The sequence below is a fragment of the Lacerta agilis genome, chromosome 11 (assembly GCF_009819535.1).
Source record: "Lacerta agilis isolate rLacAgi1 chromosome 11, rLacAgi1.pri, whole genome shotgun sequence".
Lineage (NCBI taxonomy): Eukaryota > Metazoa > Chordata > Lepidosauria > Squamata > Lacertidae > Lacerta > Lacerta agilis.
In genome coordinates, this window is record NC_046322.1 from 47,452,334 (window position 1) to 47,473,419 (window position 21,086).

The window sequence follows — 21,086 nt, forward strand, 5'->3', positions numbered from 1 at the left end:
TTACTAGGTAGTATAAGCCTCTGGAGTCACGTTTGCCTGACATAGCAAGGTCACAGAATGGTTGTGCCTGCGAGCTGATAGTCATAAAAGGTAGGCGAGAAGTTTTCGATTCCTAATGCCTCCTGCAGAATTGCAGTCGTACACAGTGTTTGCACACAGCATTAATGCACCAAATATGTAAATTATTATACTGCAATTCCAAAAAGGCCATTGCAAAGCAATAAAGCACTGAATTGGCCAGGTTCCTGCATGAGTTAAGTGCTAATCTTTAACACACATCAGCTCTAGCTTGGCTTGTCTCGTTAGGTAAACAAAATGTGTCTTGACTGTCATTGCCATAAACTATTAATGTACTGGAAGTCTCTAAACCTTGCTAAGCATAAGGCCTATTATCACACTTAAGAGCAAAGCAATCTAATAAATCGCTGGCTGTATAAAAACTAAGTCAGCTGGCAGAGACGGTAATCTCCCTAATGGATAGTAAGAGCCTAATCTTCAACTACAGCAGCTGCAGTTCCAGAGAAATTATGTTTCTGCTGCTCACAACAAATGTATTTGTGCTGAATTCTGTTATTTAAGCTCTGGAAGGATCATTAGAAATCACCATATATTAGGAGGAAGGAAGGAACCAGCTAACTAAACGCTGCTCAAGAAGACTCATATTGCAGACACAATATTTTTATTGCTCTCTAAATTTCAGATATTTAAGCCCAAATAAAAGCAGAGCAAATGCGCCTATTGCCCATTTTCTGAAAACATCAAGCCGTGCTCATACATAAATAATCTTGTATATTTACCAAGTCCTGACTCGGTGTACTTAATTGAAAACAACTTCCTTGTCTGGCACCGGTACAAGGTCCTTGTGGCTATATTTAACCATAAACACAATGTTGTCATATATTTTATAATAGAGCAAATAAAATTGTGATTATGTTATGTTTATGGTGTGCTTATGAGGCCGTTTCGTTTGATACAAGAACAAATACCCAAATAAATGCAATATTGTACAGCAGAAACCCAGGAGAATATCCACAGCAAAGAAACAAGGTTTTGTTCGTAATGCTCCAAGCATATGAAGCTGCTATTGGTCTATCTAGTCCAGCGTTGTCAATTCCAGGGTTTACCAAACTTGGGCGCCAACTGTTTTTTTTTGGACTACATCTCCCATTATCCCTAGCTAGCAGGACCAGTGGTCAGGGATGATGGGAGTTGTAGTCCAAAAACAGCCGGTGGCCCCAAAAGTACTTTTTTGTGGGAAATCGCAGTATAAAATTGTGGGAGATGGCGGTGCCCCCAAATGGCCACTGTCCTCTCGTGAGAAAAAAAACACAGGATATCCCAGTGTTTCTTGTGGGTGATGGATTTGGGAGAAGTGCAGGGCAGAAAGGGAAGGGAATTCCATTGCTCAAACAGAATAATAATAATAATAATAATAATAATAATAATAATAATAATAATAATTTTATTTATACCCCGCCCTTCCCAGCCAGAGAACCGGGCTCAGGGCGGCTAACATCAATTAAAATCACAACAAAAAACATAAAAACGATCAATTTAAAATAACAGATTAAAATACAAATTTAAAATTCAATTAAAACTGCAGGTCTCAATTTCAAAATAACCCACCAATAAAAGATGAAGCATAAATATTAAACAGAAACCAACCCAAAGGCCAGGTGGAACAGCTCCGTCTTGCAGGCCCTGCGGAAAGATGCCAAATTAGTCCTTGCTCTAATGGAATGAGTGTGTTGGGCACCACCCATGCGAATGCAATGAATTAGTGCCAGCGCCTTCTGTCAAGAGTTTGGGTGTAACCTTTGATGCCTCTCTTTCTATGGAGGCACAGGTTGCAACCACAGCAAAGGTGGCATTTTTCCATCTCCGCCGTATTAAGCAGTTGGCCCCCTACCTCTCTCGCCCTGATCTGGCCACAGTGATCCATGCGACGGTCACCTCCAGACTTGATTATTGTAACTCGCTCTACGCGGGGCTGCCCCTAAAGCTGACCCAGAAACTCCAGCGGGTGCAGAATGCCGCGGCGAGGCTCCTTACCGGGTCTTTGCCGCGGGACCACATTCATCCAGTGCTTTACCAGCTGCACTGGCTCCCGGTGGAGTACAGGGTCAGGTTTAAGGTGCTGGTTTTGACCTTTAAAGCCCTATGCGGCTTAGGACCCTCGTACTTAAGGGACCGCCTCTCCTGGTATGTCCCATGTAGGACCTTAAGGTCCTCAAATAATAATCTTTTGGAGGTCCGGAGCAACAAAGACGCTAGGTTGGCCTCAACTAGGCCCAGGGCCTTCTCGATATTGGCCCCAACTTGGTGGAACAGTCTATCACAAGAGACCAGGGCCCTGCGGGATTTGGCATCTTTCCGCAGGGCCTGCAAGACGGAGCTGTTCCACCTGGCCTTTGGGTAGGTTTCTGTTTAATATTTATGTTTCATCTTTTATTGGTGGGTTATTCTGAAATTGAGACCTGCAGTTTTAATCAAATTTTTAAATTTGTATTTTAATCTGTTATTTTAAATTGATCGTTTTTATGTTTTTTTGCTGTGATTTTAATTGATGTTAGCCGGCCTGAGCCCGGTTTTCTGGCTGGGAAGGGCAGGGTATAAATAAAATTTTTATTATTATTATTATTATTAATAATTCTATTCCTTACTGCTTAAGACAAGAAAATCTAGGCAACAACTTCTTACTGTAGTTGATATGAATGAAGCAACAATAAACTGAACTCCAGGCAGGCCACTTGAACATAGAAAGTGCCCCCGTTTACAGGTGTGAGAGAAGCTGCTTTGCTTTCCAACTCCAGCCCTTCATTCCACATTGAATCCTGTTTCCCAAACCCCTCTTACAGTCCTCAGGAGCAGCTTTTTGGGGTGCAAAAGGGCTACGGTAGGAAGAGAGGGCCAGAAAGGCTTGGAGTAAACATGGAAGACACAGCACTGCATGTCGACCTTTGAATCCCACATACAGCGCAGTTTTAACCATGTCAACTCAGAATTAAGTCCAATTATATTCCGTGGAGCTTGCTCCTTAGTGTTTCTTAGAGGCAGCCCAAAATGTATTAAATTAGTCCTCTGTTTCTTGTATTAAAGCACTCTTGAGCACATATGTATTTAATTTTACAAAGGATCAGTTTCAACAGCTCTTAGATTTTCCCTCGACATACTAAAGAATGTTTCAGCTACAGCATTCTGTAAAATGGTAATTAAGTACAGGTTGTTTAAAACAAAACAAAAAGAAAACAAAAAACCCAAAAATCACATAAAGTGTGTGCAAGACCCAGGTCATTTTAATTCTTGCGTTCCTGAAAACAACGGTAGGTTATTAGTTTCCATAAAGATAAAAAGAAACAGCATATTCGTGAAATACTGTTATATAGAAGGTCTATCAACTATATGTGCACTAGTTCAACTGCATGCCTAATTACTGTTATATGGCCAAAACTAAGTAATTCAGAACAGTTACAATTTATAAATAAATAAATAAATAAATAAATAAATAAATAAATAAATGTAGGAGACAGAATGGGGGGGGGAGATTGGCATTATATACTGTATTCTGCTGCAATATGGGTCTTTAATCTTCAGCAAATTTATTTATTAGCCAGTTACTTAGATTCCACACACATCTTCTAATTTGTAAAATGATCATTTTTATTTACACTTTGATCTCTTTAAACAGAAAAGAATGCATAGCTGTGTAAGATGACTAGAAGAAGTGATCGATGTTGACTTCTGCACATGATTATTTTTCAGTCAATAATTCTGCCCATGCTAACGAAGATATAACATTAATGTTATGATTATGATAAGCCTGCTTTATTGTTTGTATGTTTTGCTGATTGCAAACGCATGTTGTATTTATGGATTAAACAGTGAGCAAGAAATATTTCAAATCAACCAATTGGCCTACTTTGCATGTCACAATGAGCCGAACTATGGTTTACCAGGACTGTGTAAAACTGCTGGTTCCCAGAGAAGAGTTTGCTCCTGTTTGCCCTTCCCTGGTCCTCCTAGCACCGTATGGTTGGTGTGTTTTCCTTGACCATTCTCCTTCATTTATGAGAAAAATAATTGCATTTGAAAATTAAGAAAGGTGATGCAGGACTGTGGGGTTTTTGTTGTGCTCACCCTCCTTCCAAAGTGGCTAAAAGGTGTTTGTGAGCATATCCTACTCTGCATTTGGTGGTCTTCCCAGCTGCACACATTTCCTGAAAACCCCTTGACACCTGCAGCTGCTCTTTCCTGTAATAATAGGGTGCTGCTTAAAGAAAGCCTTGTAGATATGTCTAAGGTATAAGGAAAGACTTCCCTGAGAACCAAACCAATGGCCACACTTTTTTAGGTGTCACTATGATAAGGTAGGGACGCGGGTGGCGCTGTGGTCTAAACCACAGAGCCTAGGGCTTGCCGATCAGAAGGTCGGCAGTTCGAATCCCCGTGACGGGGTGAGCTCCTTTTGTTTGGTCCCAGCTCCTGCCAACCTAGCAGTTGGAAAGCACATCAAGTAGATAAATAGGTACCACTGTGGCGGGAAAGTAAATGGTGTTTCCGTGTGCTGCTCTGGTTTGCAAGAAGCAGCTTAGTCATGCTGGCCACATGACCCGGAATCTGTCTGCGGACAAACGCCGGCTCCCTCGGCCTATAGAGTGAGATGAGCGCCGTAACCCCAGAGTCATCTGCGACTGGACCTAATGGTCAGGGGTACCTTTACCTTTACTTATGATAAGCTAGGGACGCAGGTGGCGCTGTGGGTTAAACCACAGAGCCTAGGGCTTGTTGATCAGAAGGTTGGCGGTTCGAATCCCCGCGATGGGGTGAGCTTCCATTGCTCGGTCCCTGCTCCTGCCAACCTAGCAGTTCAAAAGCACATCAAAGTGCAAGTAGAGAGATAGGTACCGCTCCAGCAGGAAGGTAAATGGTGTTTCCATGCGCTGCTCTGGTTTGCCAGAAGCGGCTTAGTCATGCTGGCCACATGACCTGGAAGCTGTACGCCGGCTCCCTCGGCCAATAAAGCAAGATGAGCACCGCAACCCCAGAGTCGTCTACGACTGGACCTAATGGTCAGGGGTCCCATTACCTTTACCTGTGATAAGGTAAATGGATCCCCATGTCCACCAGAATTATAATGGAAGTCCGAAGTACCCTGAGAAAAAGGCAGAAAGAGGCAGGCCTCTTTGGTAGGGGAAGAAAACTCAAGAAATTGGAGGGCCCATTTCAACACAGCGCTAGTAAATACACCGAGTCAAATTGCCCTGTCAGGTTCAACCTAAGAGGCAACAGAACAAAATGTGCTGGAAGCCTGATTCATTTTGTATTGAGAATATATGCCTCTTCTGTGGTTTCCTCTGTGCTTCTTTTTGCTAGAGTAATCTGTGGTGTCTGACAACTTTTCCGAGAGTCGCTCCTTCAGATGACCTCCAAACAGATATGGGTTAGCTGAATTGCTATCTTCTTTTTCATCTGGCTTTGTTCATTCTTCCCACTTCCTTTTTGTTGTTGTTGTTTCCTTTTCAGACAAGGAAGATGGAGTTCAAAAGGAAAGCAGAAAGAGAAATATATCACCACACGGTACCAAACACTTTCTTATCTGTTATGAATGGCTTATTCTTATAAAGAGTGTTTTTCAGCCGAACAAATCATTGGGCAGAGGGCAACAGACAAAGACTTTCCTGCAGCTCTTGTTTCCATCATAGGCCTCTTGAAATGGAACAGGGCCAGCTAGTTGAGAGAATCTACCACCTAACTTTTGGATGAGAATTAGCTCAAAGAATTCCATGATGCCCTGCTCTGTTCTGGGTCTTTGTCCATCAAATACATAGTATTCTATATTCAGCATATTGGATATTTCAGTGATCAAATGATAGCACACACAACAGAGTAGAAAGAAGGCCATTAAAATGTTAATATGCATATTTCAATGCATATCAAAAATCAATCAGTGGTTGATTCCCCCCCCCCATCAACCTATATATTACATAGCACAAGGTGCATGGTCCCCAAACTTTAAATCATGGGCAATAAAGCAGATCTGGCCAGAGGGCCACATTATTGTATCCCCTGCCCACCACAACCAAATTTGACAGGTGCCCACCTGTCAATCACCCAATATCACAGTGTTGTCAGGTGATCTGTTTTTGTCTCTTGAAATTGAGCTATCCAGGCAAAGGCATGGCTCAGCTGATCACTGGAGTTTGAGAAGTCCTGAGGATAGAACAGGTGTTGTAATGTATATTTTTAGAATCTATATTGAAGGGGTACCTTGAAAATCCTTATTTGAAAGCCGGAGTAAAAAATGTAAATGACAAAGTGCATGGATACGAATCAGAAGCAATCGCCCACTTCTAAACCTGGAAAAAACCTCCCTATGATTCTCAGGTACTCGTCTCTTCCTACAACACTCTGAATTGCAGCAAGCATCTCAATTCATTGCACACACCCTCAAATAATAACTTGCATTGGGTCCAGTGCCAGATTTATGTATAAGCTAAACAAGCTATAGCTTAGGGCCCCACTTTCTTGGGGCGCTGCAAAAAAATTAAATGGGAAGAAACTGGATGTACATTTCCAAGATACATATTTGTTATGTGCAAATGGCTTTAGATACCTATTATAGTCAAATCTCATTTTGCAGATGCACGTCGAAGTGCTGCACATGCATGGCACGATTTAGCACTTCTGCGCATGTGTGAGCGGCGAACCCGGAAGTAGCCCGTTCCGGTACTTCTGGGTTTGCCGCAGACGTTCGCCGAAGCGGATGCAAGCGGAGGCGGATGCAGAACGAAGTTTGACTGTAGGTCCATAAATTACCATATAGCATATATTCAACACAAAAAACAGTGACAATTTGCTGTTGACAAGGGACAGCTGGACATATAAAGGGCACCATTACCTTCAGTAGCTTAGGGCCTCATCAAACCTAAATCCAGCCCTGATTGGGTCTATAGTCCTTACTATGGAAGGGCCATAGCTCAGTACCACATAAAAAATTAAATGCACGAAGCGATGGATGCGGCTTATCAACCTGGGAAGATAGCCCAGCTAGAAGCAGGAAACCTCTGAACCTGGGAAGATAGCCCAGCTAGGAGAAGGAAACCTCTGATCCTAAACCTCTGCTGCCTTGTAGAATATTTCCTGGAGAAGAAAAGGATAAGGAGTAAACCCTACACAAATCCAGAGTGGAGTCCCTAAGATGGTTGGGTGGCATCTTGTCTGCCTCCTTCCACAACTCTGGCAACCAATCTGGTGCCAAACGTATTGCCCTGCTTTCCTTTGGAGACCGAGAGGGAGTCTTGTCGTCCGGGCAGCCCTGAACCTCCAAACACACTGCCCAGGCTTGCACCCTGGGGAGGCTACTTCGGTGCTGCTGATACAGGAGATTGACTTCGCCAACAACAATTCCATGAAATGAAAACAAGATAAAAGGACATGTGAATCCAGGAAGGGGAAAAGATAATGTCACAAAATATCATCTCCCCACCACGATACACCCCAAGCTTCTTGCAACAGAAAGTTATTAAAGTTTAACCATTCTTCTGGCTAAATAATATAGATACTGTTTAACAGTCCTGAGCTCAGCAGACACTCTTTGGAGACAAACTTTTTGTGGAACACCCTCCCATCAGATGTCAAGGAAATAAACAACTATCTGACTTTTAGAAGATATCTGAAAGCAGCCCTGTTTAGGGAAGTTTTTAATGTTTGATGTTTTATTGTATTTTAAATATTTTGTTGGAAGCCGCCCAGAGTGACTGGGGAAACCCAGCCAGATGGGCGGGGTATAAATAATGTTGTTGTTGTTGTTTTTGTTGTTTTTGTTGTTGTTGTTGTTGTTGTTGTTGTTGTATTGTTTTTGCAATTGTGAAACTATGACAGCTGAAGAATAAATTTAAGAAAACAAGTAGGCAACAGGTATTAAAAATGGCTCCTATACCCCATGAATTAAAATTACCATTTTAAACCTGCAGTTGTGTTTCTCCACCAGTTAGTTAGCCAGCCAGATATAATAATAATAATAATAATAATAATAATAATAATAATAATAATAATAATAATAATAATAATAATTTATTTATTTATTTATACCCCCGCCCATCTGGCTGGGCTTCCCCAGCCACTCTGGGCATCTTCCAACAAAATATTAAAATACAATAGTCCGTCAAACATTAAAAGCTTCCCTAAACAGGGCTTACCTTCAGGTGTCTTGCATGGTTTTACCACACAAACAGAGCTCCGCACAGTCTGGAGAAACCCAAATGTTTCCTTTGTTTGTCAGCTGTGACATTTAGACCTGGCTATACTTCAGTTGTGGCAATTTCTAAGCCGGCGTGAGTTTCCATACCGTTGGCTCTGCCTTTTCCAGACCAGCTGAGTCGGTTTTCAGATTGTTCCCTCATTCCCTACCCTCCACAGTTGTTACATCAGTCCTTTGTCTTTCTTGTGCTGCTTAGCCAATCCATTATATACTGAAAAATAGACCCATACACATAATTCATCTTAATAAATAGAATTTTAATGCCATTTTTTACTGGAAACAGAACATTGGGGTTGGTTCCTGACTCTATTCAGTCACTCCAGGAAACAATCATGGAATCTCTTGGTTGTCGACTCCTACTGCATTGAATGCTGTCTTTGTAACTTATTATACATGAAGGTTATTGTTATTGCAATGTATCTCAGTGGTGTACCAAACGTTACTTTAATGATGTAATTAATATGCTTGGATTTTCCATCTGATGTTCTTAGGCACTACTTGTGTTAGCATGTGATACCACCAATTTCAAAGATATTTGGAAACAGCCGCTTTTTGTTAAGGGAGTTGGCAAAGAAAGAAAAAGCTTAATAATCCAAGTCAGATTCCTTAACACTTGAAAAACATTTGTGTCAGATGTGCTCAGATGACATGACAATTTGGAAGGATGATGTCTCTGAAGTTTATACAAGCTGCATTATTTATAGCCTGTCACTTCTTTCTCTTCTTTTCTTTAAATTCGTGAATGTAGAAGCAATAATCAAGGCTTCAGGCGGGTTCAGTTATTGCCCTGACACATCAATCTCTGAAAACGCTGACGTGCAAAATCATTTAGCATTTTTGTGGAATCGCCTGCGCCGACGGGTGCATTTCAGCTGGTGCATCATTTCATTAAGCGGCGCTTAAAATTTATAAGATCGCAGATTGAGTTAGTTCCCTTTTCCTTTCAAGCAACCATTATGCTTTCTTGCAGCATTATATGGTCTGGAAACCCCATGACTTTAGCAGCTGCATAAAGGACAGAAAATAACAGCTGGATATTTTCCTGGCGTGGAGATACAGTCATGGTGGAAGCTGCCCCTGTTGATTTCTGTCAGTTATGCGCCTGTCCATATAAAAGAAGGAAATCCTAGTTCTATTATTAAACATTTGTTTAGTGCAATACTGTACTACAGAAAAGCTTCCTTATCGTGGTTTTGTTCTAGAAGTTTTGGACTACAGCTCTCATCAGCCCAAACTAGCATGGTAAATGATCAGGGATGATGGGAGTTGGAGTACAAAACATCTGGAGAACACCAGGTTTTATTTATTTTAACATTTATTAAATTTATATCCCATCCTTTCTCCCAATAGAGCCCTGGTTGGCGAAGGTTAAAAAACACTGCTATGGAAGATGCTAATGTGATGAGACTAGAGTCCAGGAAGAAAAGAATCTATATCAGAGGCTAATGGAGAAATAGATATTTTCTGGAAAACAAAAAGGACAGACCCTACTGCAATGTTAAGGGGAAACAGGCAATCTTTTATGTGCTCCAGTTCACAAGACTTTGTTGTTTTGTTTCTTAAAAAATATTTTTTTATTATTTTATACTATACTACAAGAAAATCAAACATACCTTCACATACATTTTCCAATTTTGGCTAGCATAGCCGTGACTTCCCTCAGACCTTCCATATGGCTTTCAGAATTATATCTTAGTATTATACTTCTTTAATCTACCATTGCTTACATTATCATAAATCACATACATACTCTAACTACCATACTTACAATAATATTTCTACACATTAACTACAAAACTTCTTGAAGTCCTATTAGCATATTCAATTGCAAATTGTCTTTCAAATAGTTCGTAAACTTTAACCAGTCTTTGATGAATTTCTGGTCCCACTGTTCCCGGATTCTTCCCGTCATTTTATCCAGTTCTGCATATTCCATCAGTTTCACTGTCCATTCTTCTTTCGTCGGTAATTCTTCTTGTTTCCACCTTTGTGCTAGCAAAATCCTAGCTGCAGTCACTGCGTATTGGAAACCAGTTCACAAGACTTTGGAGCAGTTCCAGTCTGGGTTTTACACAAGGCTCAGGAGCTCTAGAAACCAGGCCCTAAGCCAGTTGAAGGGAGAGATTTGTTGCGGACATTTCTTCTGCCTAGTGCGCAAGGGAGCTTGTTCTAAACTCTTCCATCCCTCATGTAAAGAGCGCATCTTCCACCTCCCAAGCAGGGAGATAGGCCACTGAATCATTCCCATGTGCTTCTTAACGTATTCCCTGATATGTCGCCCATAGTCTCTACAGCTCCCATCCCGCAAAACACACTGATTTCCATCTCAGCATATGACTAATGAAGAATACAGGTGAAGCGGAAAGCAAAATAAACTAAGCCCGACTACCGTAGGTAACAAAAGGAATACTGTATTGGCCTGAGTATAAGCCACACTCCCCCCCCCCCAAATTCCGACAGTGAAAAATTAAAGGGCAGCTTATATTCGCAACCTTACGTCACCGGCAAAGTGCCCCCCCCCAGCAGCCAAGGAGCACGGGGCAATGGCGTGCCACACGCCTGCCACTCCCAAGCCTCCCCTGAGCAGCAGGAAAGAAGGCCCCTGCACCACCATCATATGGGGACTTCCGAGCAGCTCCTGAAGCCAGCCAGAGCCAACTGCTCCAGGCTGCTGAGACTGCCGCTGCTGTGTTTCCCGGGGACATGAGATGAAATCCGGGGACATTCCAGGGATGGAATTTGTCTGGGGACTTATTCGCAAATCCGGGGACTATCCCTGGAAAACGAGGACGTCTGGTAACCCTAGTTTACTGTTCTTATTCTTATTATAGTCGTTTGACATTTTATGTGGCCTTTCTATATGTTGGGTTTTGCATCTTGTAAAGAGAGATGGGAAGATATTATGTTTTGAATGGCAACTTATAAATGTCATAAATCTTAAAACATGTTTCTCTCAAAATGTGCTATAGTGTGTGTGTGTTTCGAGCTGCGAACTCTATCCCACCTTTTGGAGAAATGCAAAAGCCAATGGATAGCTGAAACCTGATCCACACATTCATCTGCAAGAGGAGTCCGGACCAGGTTGATTTGTAAAGGAATTTGCAAAGGTGACATTCCTCTACACTCCCAATTGCTCTTAACCAAAGGCACAGGTAAACTCAAAGGACATGGCTGTGCACGAAAGCTATAGCTAAGCAGGATTTCTAGGAAATCCAAATGTCTGGTATTTTAAAGAAGGAGCCAAGAGACACAGGAAATATATGTTCATCATGAAAGTAGCATCTACAGATCAAAAGCACAAGTGTTCTTTCATGAAATTTTATAATGAGGCAAATGTACAAGTGCAACTCCTAATTAATAGAAGCATATGCTAAGACAAACAATCTGTTAAGAATGTTAGGAATTTAGCTTGGATATTTTTATTGCCGTTTCCTCCCCCCCCCCCCGCCTGCTGCCTCGAAACTAATCCCAGCTGAGTTCTGGAGTTCCATTCTTCATATCCTGTAAGTCATATTTCAGCTGGCACAGCCAGTTTTTCATTTAAACAAACAGGGATGAAATTGTAAATCTAGTCACGTTTAATGTTCTGCAGCTAAGAAATACAAAATGCAGCAAGAAAGGACGGGTGTTGTTTTTTGCCACAATTGATCTCTTAAAAACTGTTGCTCATTTAGAAAACCAGAGATACATGACATGTGCACTGAATAGCATTAAAGGGAGAAGAGCGCCCCTTTGAACTCTTCCATGTTGTTTTTATAGAGTCTATAAAACCAGCATCCAACTGTAAGCCAATAACCTGAGAGTCTGAGTTGTGGAAAGGGACACTCTTATCAGATGTATCCTCTAAAAGGAGACAAAGCTGTTTCTCCTTTAGGATAGTTTAGGTGCCTTCACATGGCAATATGGACGTCACATCAGCAAAACAAATGGCAATCTTTAGCCATCTTTCTGCATCCTTTCTTTGGGTTAAGTAAATACAGGAGGGAGAAGGGCTGAAGGAGCTCCATTAATGTGTGACCCCAAAATTTCAGATCCCCCGCCCAAACTGATGCAATGTTTGTGATGTGAACACCACGTTTTGTGCCACGCCCCAAAATGAGTAATTGGCACAGCAAATGAGGGTTATTATTATTATTATTATTATTATTATTATTATTATTATTACTATTATTCTGTAGTTTTAGAGACTCCATGCACATTTTAGAACCCAGATTTTCCAGGTGTCTAAAACCCACAGGTAGCTTCCACAAGGACAGGAAGCACCCCAGTTCAGAAGATCATAAACCGCAAAGTCCAACAATGGAATGTCTGCTTTTTAAAAAAAGGTAATGGTAAAGTTAAGTCTAGGCAGTTAAGTCCAGCCAAAGGCAACTCTGGGGTTGCGGCGCTCATCTCGCTTTCAGGCCGAGGGAGCCAGCGTTTGTCCAGAGACAGCTTTACGGGTCATGTGGCCAACAAGGAAATGTCTGATAGTGTTATACAGTGAACATGGGGGGAACTTATATCCCTAGGATTAAAAATATATATACTTTAAGAAGATTGGATCACCAAGAGAACTTAGATAAAGAGAGTCCATACTGTAGCTCTCTTCATAAGGTGTTACATGCTGAACATATGGATGGCAAAAAGGACAGGATCAGAGAGGGGCGCAACATTGAAAATGAAGCTGTCTGGGTGGTTCCATTATGTGATAGTGCTACACATGAATCATGCTTGAAAAGGGGGTTGTGTATTGATAGTGAAAAGCATTTTGTAGTTGTTGATGTTGTTTAGTCGTGTCCGACTCTTCGTGACTCCATGGACCAGAGCACGCCAGGCTCTCCCGTCTTCCACTGCCTCCCGCAGTTTGGTCAGACTCATGTTGGTAGTTTCGAGAACATTGTCCAACCATCTCGTCCTCTGTCGTCCCCTTCTCCTTGTGCCCTCCATCTTTCCCAACATCAGGGTCTTTTCTAGGGAGTCTTCTCTTCTCATGAGGTGGCCAAAGTACTGGAGCCTCAGCTTGAGGATCTGTCCTTCCAGTGAGCACGCAGGGCTGATTTCCTTCAGAATGGATAGGTTTGATCTTCTTGCAGTCCATGGGACTCTCAAGAGTCTCCTGCAGCACCATAATTCAAAAGCATCAGCTTTGGGATCTGTCCTTCCAGTGAACACTCAGGGCTGATTTCCTTAATAAGAGGAACAAGCACATTTTTTGAACAAAGAAGCAAAGTTTCTCAGTGAGGCAGTAAAATAATCCTGCTCCTTCAAATGGGTCCCCCCCCCAACCTCAAATCCAAAACAAACACTGGAAAATTCAGGCTAAGCCCTACTTTTTACACCTGCATGCAAGCCCCCCCAAAAGATACAGTGATACAATATGTTAAAACAAGTTGAACAGAAAACAAAGAGCTGCATATTATTAAAGAGACTGAAGCTCTTACCGGCAATAAAAACAAGGGCAAAAGTGAGCGTTCTAATAAAAACCAAATGTCTCCCATATGTTGCCATATGGTCCAACGCGAGATTCTTGGTCATATAAAATTAATCCAAATAATAAACCACAGCACAAAGCCAAACATTTCCACAATATGGAAATATATCCAAAAGGGCTGCCATATATTGAAGAGCAGGAAACATCTGCCGACTTCTACTTTTAGCTATGGATCGCTATGACGACTCTCATTATACATACCCATGAAAAAGAGGTCGTGTCCTGGGAAAAGAGGACATATGGCAACCCTCATGAGACTATGGAAGACTCTACCTAATATTTCTCTGAGCAGGAAACAGAATCAAAACTCTCCTGCCACCTTTCTCCAGTTTGGATGGGCTTGATCCTTTTTTCGTTTTGTTTAGCCTGAGCACGTGGTGCTGCTCACAAGTACAATATTGTTCCATTTTAAAGGCAATTGTGATAGCTTCATGGGGTGGTTGGTTCATATGGTAAGCCCTTCATTTGTAATGTCATACCACACCACGTGGATTAATCCCTATCACATGGTGCCACAAGGAGACCAGCATTCCTAAATTAAACTTCTTACTAAGATCTTATAATATCGCCAAGAACTGCTAAGAAAAAAAATTGGCAACTAACACTACATGACTAGCTAGTTGATCTGGGCATTATACATAGCTGATTATTGTGTTCTGCATAGATATTACACATAGTTGATTATACATAGTTGACTATTATCCATAGCTGATCATTAACACAGTCGATCTGGCCATTATAGCTTGAGACGAATTTACTTGTGAGGTTCTCTCACTCCATATTTGTCCACTTCCCTTGCCTCAATTTGCAGAAGTGGCACAGTCCCAGGTGCCACATAATATTTACTTCACACACATAATAAATTTGTCTTGCAGTGTGGCAGAACCCACATTTTGCAACTCCTTGCCTATTGACATCTTTGTTGTACTCTCTTTTTGGCATCTGCTTAAAACATTTTTGTTTAGGAAAGCCTATACAGAAATGCGGATGTTGACATGTTTTTAATCTCTTGTTAGCCTACTGCTGATTTCAGCTATCTTTTACCTGTTTTTAATTACTTGTTTAAAACTGCTTTCATTGATAATGTTGATATTTCTTAGAAGCCACTTTCAGGTTTTATTACAAACAAGCAGGCCTGGACTGTGTTTCTTTGAGGTTTGGTTAGTTGGTTGGTTTTAAGGTTTCGTCATCTTAACCTGACCAGCTACATTTGCTGACACAGGTGTATGGTGAATGGTCTTGTGTGCTACCTTTCCCTATAATCAAGCTTTGTCTAGATGACTTGAATATTCCTTCTTGGATTACAAAGGGGAATAGACTGTCACAGTTTAATTACCTTCAGCTGCTAGGTAGTAGGGCATTTGCCCAGGGTTGGCCCAAGATGTTTTGCTGCCAGGGGCAAATGACAAAATGATCCCCTTTCCCCATTCCTTGCAAGATAAAGGAAAAAGGTAGAGGACCCCTGGACAGTTAAGTCCAGTCTAAGGTAAGTATGGGGTTGCAGCGCTCATCTCGCTTCAGGCCAAGAGAGCTGGTGTTTGTCCGCAGATAGCTTTTTGGGTGATGTGGCCAGCATGACTAAACTACTTTTGGCACAATGGTACACCGTGACGGAAACCAGAGCACACGGAAATGCCGTTTACCTTCCCGTCACAGTGGTACCTACGGTATTTATCTACTTGCACTGGTGTGGTTTCAAACTGCTAGGTTGACAGGAGCTGGGACAGAGCAATGGGAACTCACTCACCCCATTGCAGGGATTTGAACCGCTGACCTTCTGATCAGCAAGCACAAGAGGCTCAGTGGTTTAGACCACAGCGCCACCCGCATCCAAATGGACAGGTGACTGAAAGTTTCTGGTGGTGAAATAATGCCCTCCACTGCAAACAGAGCCCTGTCCTTCGACAGAAAGTGGAAAATGCCTTTGTATTAATGAAGATTCAACATGAGGAGATTCCACTGAAAACCAAGAAGAGCACCCTGGGCTCTTGATGAGCTGATAATTAACAAATTGTTGTTTTCCGCTAGCTAACATGTGAGTGTTGTAACCATAGATCAAGTGACAAAGATACTGAACTGCAAATCGTCATTTTGAAAGTATGGTGGCTTCAGTCTTTCCCTGAACACCACAGAGAAAGAAATGGTGTAACTGAAGCTCTCCAAGAAGCTGCATAGCCTTAGGCAGGCTAAGGCAGGCTGCAATGGGGGGAGACACGGTTTGGATTTTTGGAGTCATTTTTGAAATTTCTGCTGAGATGCTGAACCTGTGCTGGACAGCGCAAGACATGGTATGGATATTTTAGATGTATCTTTGACACTTCTGCTCTGTTTTTGAGAGTTCTGCTAGTAAACTTCGAATAGTATTTTTTATGAGTCTGGACAATTATTTCCTCCAAACAGAGTCAGTTCTTAACTGCAAAATATTTATTCATTATTATCATTATCATAATTTAAATTGGTATACTGCCATATACCCTCAGGTCTCAGGGTGGTTACAATGTAAAAACACAATGTAAAAACACAACAAATGCATAGTAAAAGCCAAAACACAATAACCCCCTCCCTGCCCTCCATACACACACATTTTAAAAGGGCACTGGATGTCAGTCAGCCCAAGGCTTGGTTGAAGAGCAACATTTTTGCCTGGGGAGAGCATTACATAAACAGGAAGCCACTGCAGAAAAGGCCTGTTCTCATGTTGCAACCCTCTGGACCTCTCACGGAGGAGGCACACGAAAAAGAGCCTCAGAAGATGAACTCATGGGTCCGTGTAGGTAAAATGGTAAAGGAACCCTGGATGGTCTTGTAAACAGAAATCTGCCCTTATTCCCTTATGGGTACACAAGAGCCCTTATAGAGTCCATTGTAGGTTCTCCATTGGTAGGAGAAAATAACAGAGGCCAACCAGAGAATATTGAGAAGCAAAGCAGCTAGTAAGCCTGATCTTTATTAAAGCTGTTGCAACAGGGAACTCCCCTCACACACAGGAAATTGGAGGAGGACCCAGAACCAAGGTGTGCCTGCCATTATATAGACATTTTGAAATTCCCTGCCCTGGAGCTCAAGGCCACCCCTCCATACATCATACATACATCACAGAAGGGGTGTAGCCCAAGACCACCACCCCCAGATACATCATACCTACATCACAGAAGGGGTGTAGCCCAAGACCACCACCCCCAGATACATCATACCTACATCATAGAAGAGGTGGTCTACAACAGAACTCTGAGTGCGTTGTTTATCTCCTGTCTGCCATGTTATATGATAATGCCTTATCTGATTGCCGTTCCTGGTAGCCTGGCCATTCCTTTGAGGTGGTAATTACTTAATTCCTGAGACAATGGGAAGGTTCCCTCACCCCCTCCCTCCTTGCAGAGAAACATTTGGTCAGTTTTAGGAGTCAAAATGGTTTCAGGACTGTCCTCTCAGACATGTGGCCTATACATTCATTTACGTGTTTGCTTGGTACACTTATGAACATATCTAAGACCTTAAAATCCCTATAACAATGCTTAAGTCTAGTCAAAGATGACTATGGGGTGCGGTGCTCATCTATAAAAAGCATTCTTGCTTTATAAATCAGAAGCAAGGACCACAAATTAGTCAGAGTTTCTTCCGTGCAGTATGGCATAATGGCAACTAGTTGGCACTATACTGGCATAATGCTGTTAAAAGATTTAAATAGCCCACTGAATAATATCAGCACGACCGCTATTAATTTCCACCTTTTTACTGCACACTTCAGCTAGTATGTGACCTCTGTTGTGTAACGGCAGTTACACTCCAGGGATTAGAGATTAACAACATGTGCTCTGAGTGGTTTATTTTACAATTGCTGTGAAATAAAAGCTGATGGGAAACGAGCCACTGCTGAATTACTCTGCCTACACAAAACAATATTTTTTTCCCTTTTTATCACTGATGAAAAGCTTTTATTTTCCTTCCTTGTTCAAAATTTTAAGTGTTCGCTTGTAGTGTTAACACAACACAGGAGAACAGCAGCCTTTTGTCAGGAGAAAGGAGAGGAGGGAAAGAATGCTAAGAGCTATTTCAGCGTGTTATTTGTTGCAAGCTTATTGGAATAAATTTAATCAGTCGAATCTCTGTCACAGATAATTAACACACAATTTAGGTCTTTAAAAGCATCCAGAAAGCCAATGGATGTTATTTTCGAGATAAGCTACAGTCAGTCAGACTGTCTCGCTTTCATGAGGGAAATGTCAATGAATTTGCTATGTAACTTTTATTAGGTGGTGGTTGTTGACAAATCCAATCCCACATTTCTCTCTCTCTCTCTCTCTCTCTCTCTCTCTCTCTCTCTCTCTCCCTCTCCTGTGTGTTAAGAGAGTTGTTTGCTGTGAATTTACTCACTGCTACACACATGTATGCATGTATATGAAGCTACTTGAGGAAAAAACTCCCCCTGTTACAGAATGATACCAAAGAATCTTGAATGCTGCAGTTCAAATTTTACTTCTTATATGACATCATATTATGGACGTATTATGAACAGGAGACAATCAAATTAGTAGGGATTTGTTTATTTACTTACAATATTTTGGAACAACAGATTTCAAGACTATATTTGGCCATTCATGTTTTTTTGTAATGTTCATCTATTAAATGACTATAAATGTGCACCTCATAAATTGCAATGGATTACTATTATATCAATTCTATTTTAACAGGTTAAAAAGGTAATAAGAACCCGTCAAGTGGTGAAGAAACGTTTAAAAAGAAAAAAAACTTCCACTGATTTTCCATAAAATTTATTTCTTAAACAAAAATTAGAAAGATTTAGATAGTGTGAAGAACATCTGTTAATTAAAATGGGAGGTCACCGAAGGTTGTTTCAGACCACAATGAAGATATATGACACTGGTGATTATGAACGCTTATCTAGCATGTTTTGTTTTTTTGGAATTCTCCACAAGGTTTCCATGCTTAGCCTGTTGGTTTGTTCCAGGCAGACATGCGACAGAGTGAAAAGTCAGTAAATCCAAATAAAAATTCCAATCCCTGCATCGGAAAGAAGCTTGTAATGTATGCAGATTTTCACTGAAGCTTATTCATGTCAGTTGCAGGCTTCTCTTTCATAGTAGACTTTAAAAACTTGAGCATTTCACTTAATATTTCATCTGCAAATTTGGGTGCATCTTCATAGGAAAGCTTTGATCACTCTCAAATGCAAATTACATGGTTTACGTCAGTGATAGTACTATAAAAACCAGGATTCTCTGGGGCCATGCCATGTCAAAAATGCAACGTCTGTTCAGAAAAGTGAAGAAAAAAACAACAACTATAGCATGGCCACTAGTCCCATCACCCCCTGGCAAATAGAAGGGGAAGAAATGGAGGCAGTGAGAGATTTTACTTTCTTGGGTTCCATGATCACTGCAGACGGTGACAGCAGTCATGAAATTAAAAGACGCCTGATTCTTGGGAGAAAAGCAATGAGAAACCTAGGCAGCATCTTAAAAAGCAGAGACATCACCTTGCCAACAAAGGTCCATATAGTTAAAACTATGAGAATTGATGCTTTTGAATTATGGTGCTGGAGGAGACTCTTGAGAGTCCCATGGACTGCAAGAAGATCAAACCTATCCGTTCTGATGGAAATCAGCCTTGAGTGCTCACTGGAAGGACAGATCCTGAAGCTGAGGCTCCAATACTTTGGCCACCTCATGAGAAGAGAAGACTCCCTGGAAAAGACCCTGGTGTTGGGAAAGACAGAGGGCACAAGGAGAAGGGGACGACAGAGGACAAGATGGTTGGACAGTGTTCTCGAAGCTACCAACATGAGTCTGACCAGTGGAAGACGGGATTGTCTGGTGCGCGGCAGTGGAAGACGGGATTGTCTGGTGTGCTCTGGTCCATGGGGTCACGAAGAGTTGTACACGACTAAAAGACTGAAAAAAATACTAGGACTGAAAATATGGTGTGACAAATGCATATAAATAAAAAATGTGAAAATATAGCCTTTCATTAGTTCTGTTGCCACCTAGTGTTGACCTCCCTGCCTTCTGCCCACCAGTCTCAATGAGTCAACAGTGGCTTTTAGCCTTCAATTCAGTTTTGGGAAAGGGTTTTCCTTGTGGATGTTGAGCATTCTGGGTGATCTGTGCTCTTTTTAAATGTCTTCTGAGCTCAGGATAAAACTCATAAACTGCAAATAACCCCCATATCAAGCCGCAGAAGCAGAAGCAGCTGATTCATTGTGTTGTTTCAACCTCCGCTTCAATGGCACAAACTGAATCATTCTTCAGTAATGACAAGGTTGATCACCAGTCATTATTGCTGTGAACATTTAGAATCTCCTGAATCAGAATAAGGAAGCATTTTGAATCGTGATGAACAGGGAGGGACATTTCAATAGCAAGTTGGCGTGTAAATCATCAATAACGCCACACTTTCCGTGGAATTAGCTGGCTTTTTATTGTTTCTTGGTTGAAAGAACTTCACTATTAATCATCGATATTTATACATAAACATTAAGGCTGCAATCCTACACACAGTTTGAACTGCTTAAAATCCCATTAGGGAGATTTAAGCAGCTTGTGTGTAGGACTGCAACCTGACGCATCTTCTGACTTACAGATGCAATGCAGAACTGATTTCTGTTTTAATTTCATCGCCTCTTACAAAGGCAGATGACTGCTTTGCATTCTGCTTTAGCGCTCAGGTCCACGCATGTTTAATTCATGAATATCAGATGATTGGATATGGTATAATTTACACTTGCAGAATTCACAATGCTTTATGAAGTTATTTGTAGCAACACTGGAGCTGAGAGAGAATATGATTTAGGATGTGGATGTTTTCTGACTAGCTACAACAAAACTGGGTTTTCTGTTTTTTAAAGAAGTGCCAATTAAGTTGGGAGAGAGGCTAGATACTTGAGATCCCTTCTAATTCCTTGATCCAGCATGAATTCAATTTCGGGAATAGCCAGGCTAGTTTACCGGTGACGCAATGGCCCTCTAAGTATGGGCCATTAAGGTAACAAAGGGTGTGGTTCTGTGCCAGACAGAAAACGGGTGTCCCCCTCCTCCAACACTGTAGTAGTTAGAAAGACAAAGGCCAGAGGTGGAGAGCTGAGGTGTCAGAGAGTTAGAAGCTACAACCTAGAAAGCTGCGCAGCTTGGAGACAAAGCTATGCCTGATCTCTGTTGGAATCCGAGGCTGTGGCTATCAGTTCACTTGGGGTGCTAATGCTGCAAACCCCTCTGTCTAGGCTCAGGTTGTAGATATGTGTAAATAAACCATATATCCTAAAGACACCACAGTCTCCGCTGCCCCTGATTCCAAAGGAAACACAAACCCTGGGTAAGTGCCAGGAACCGCTGGAAT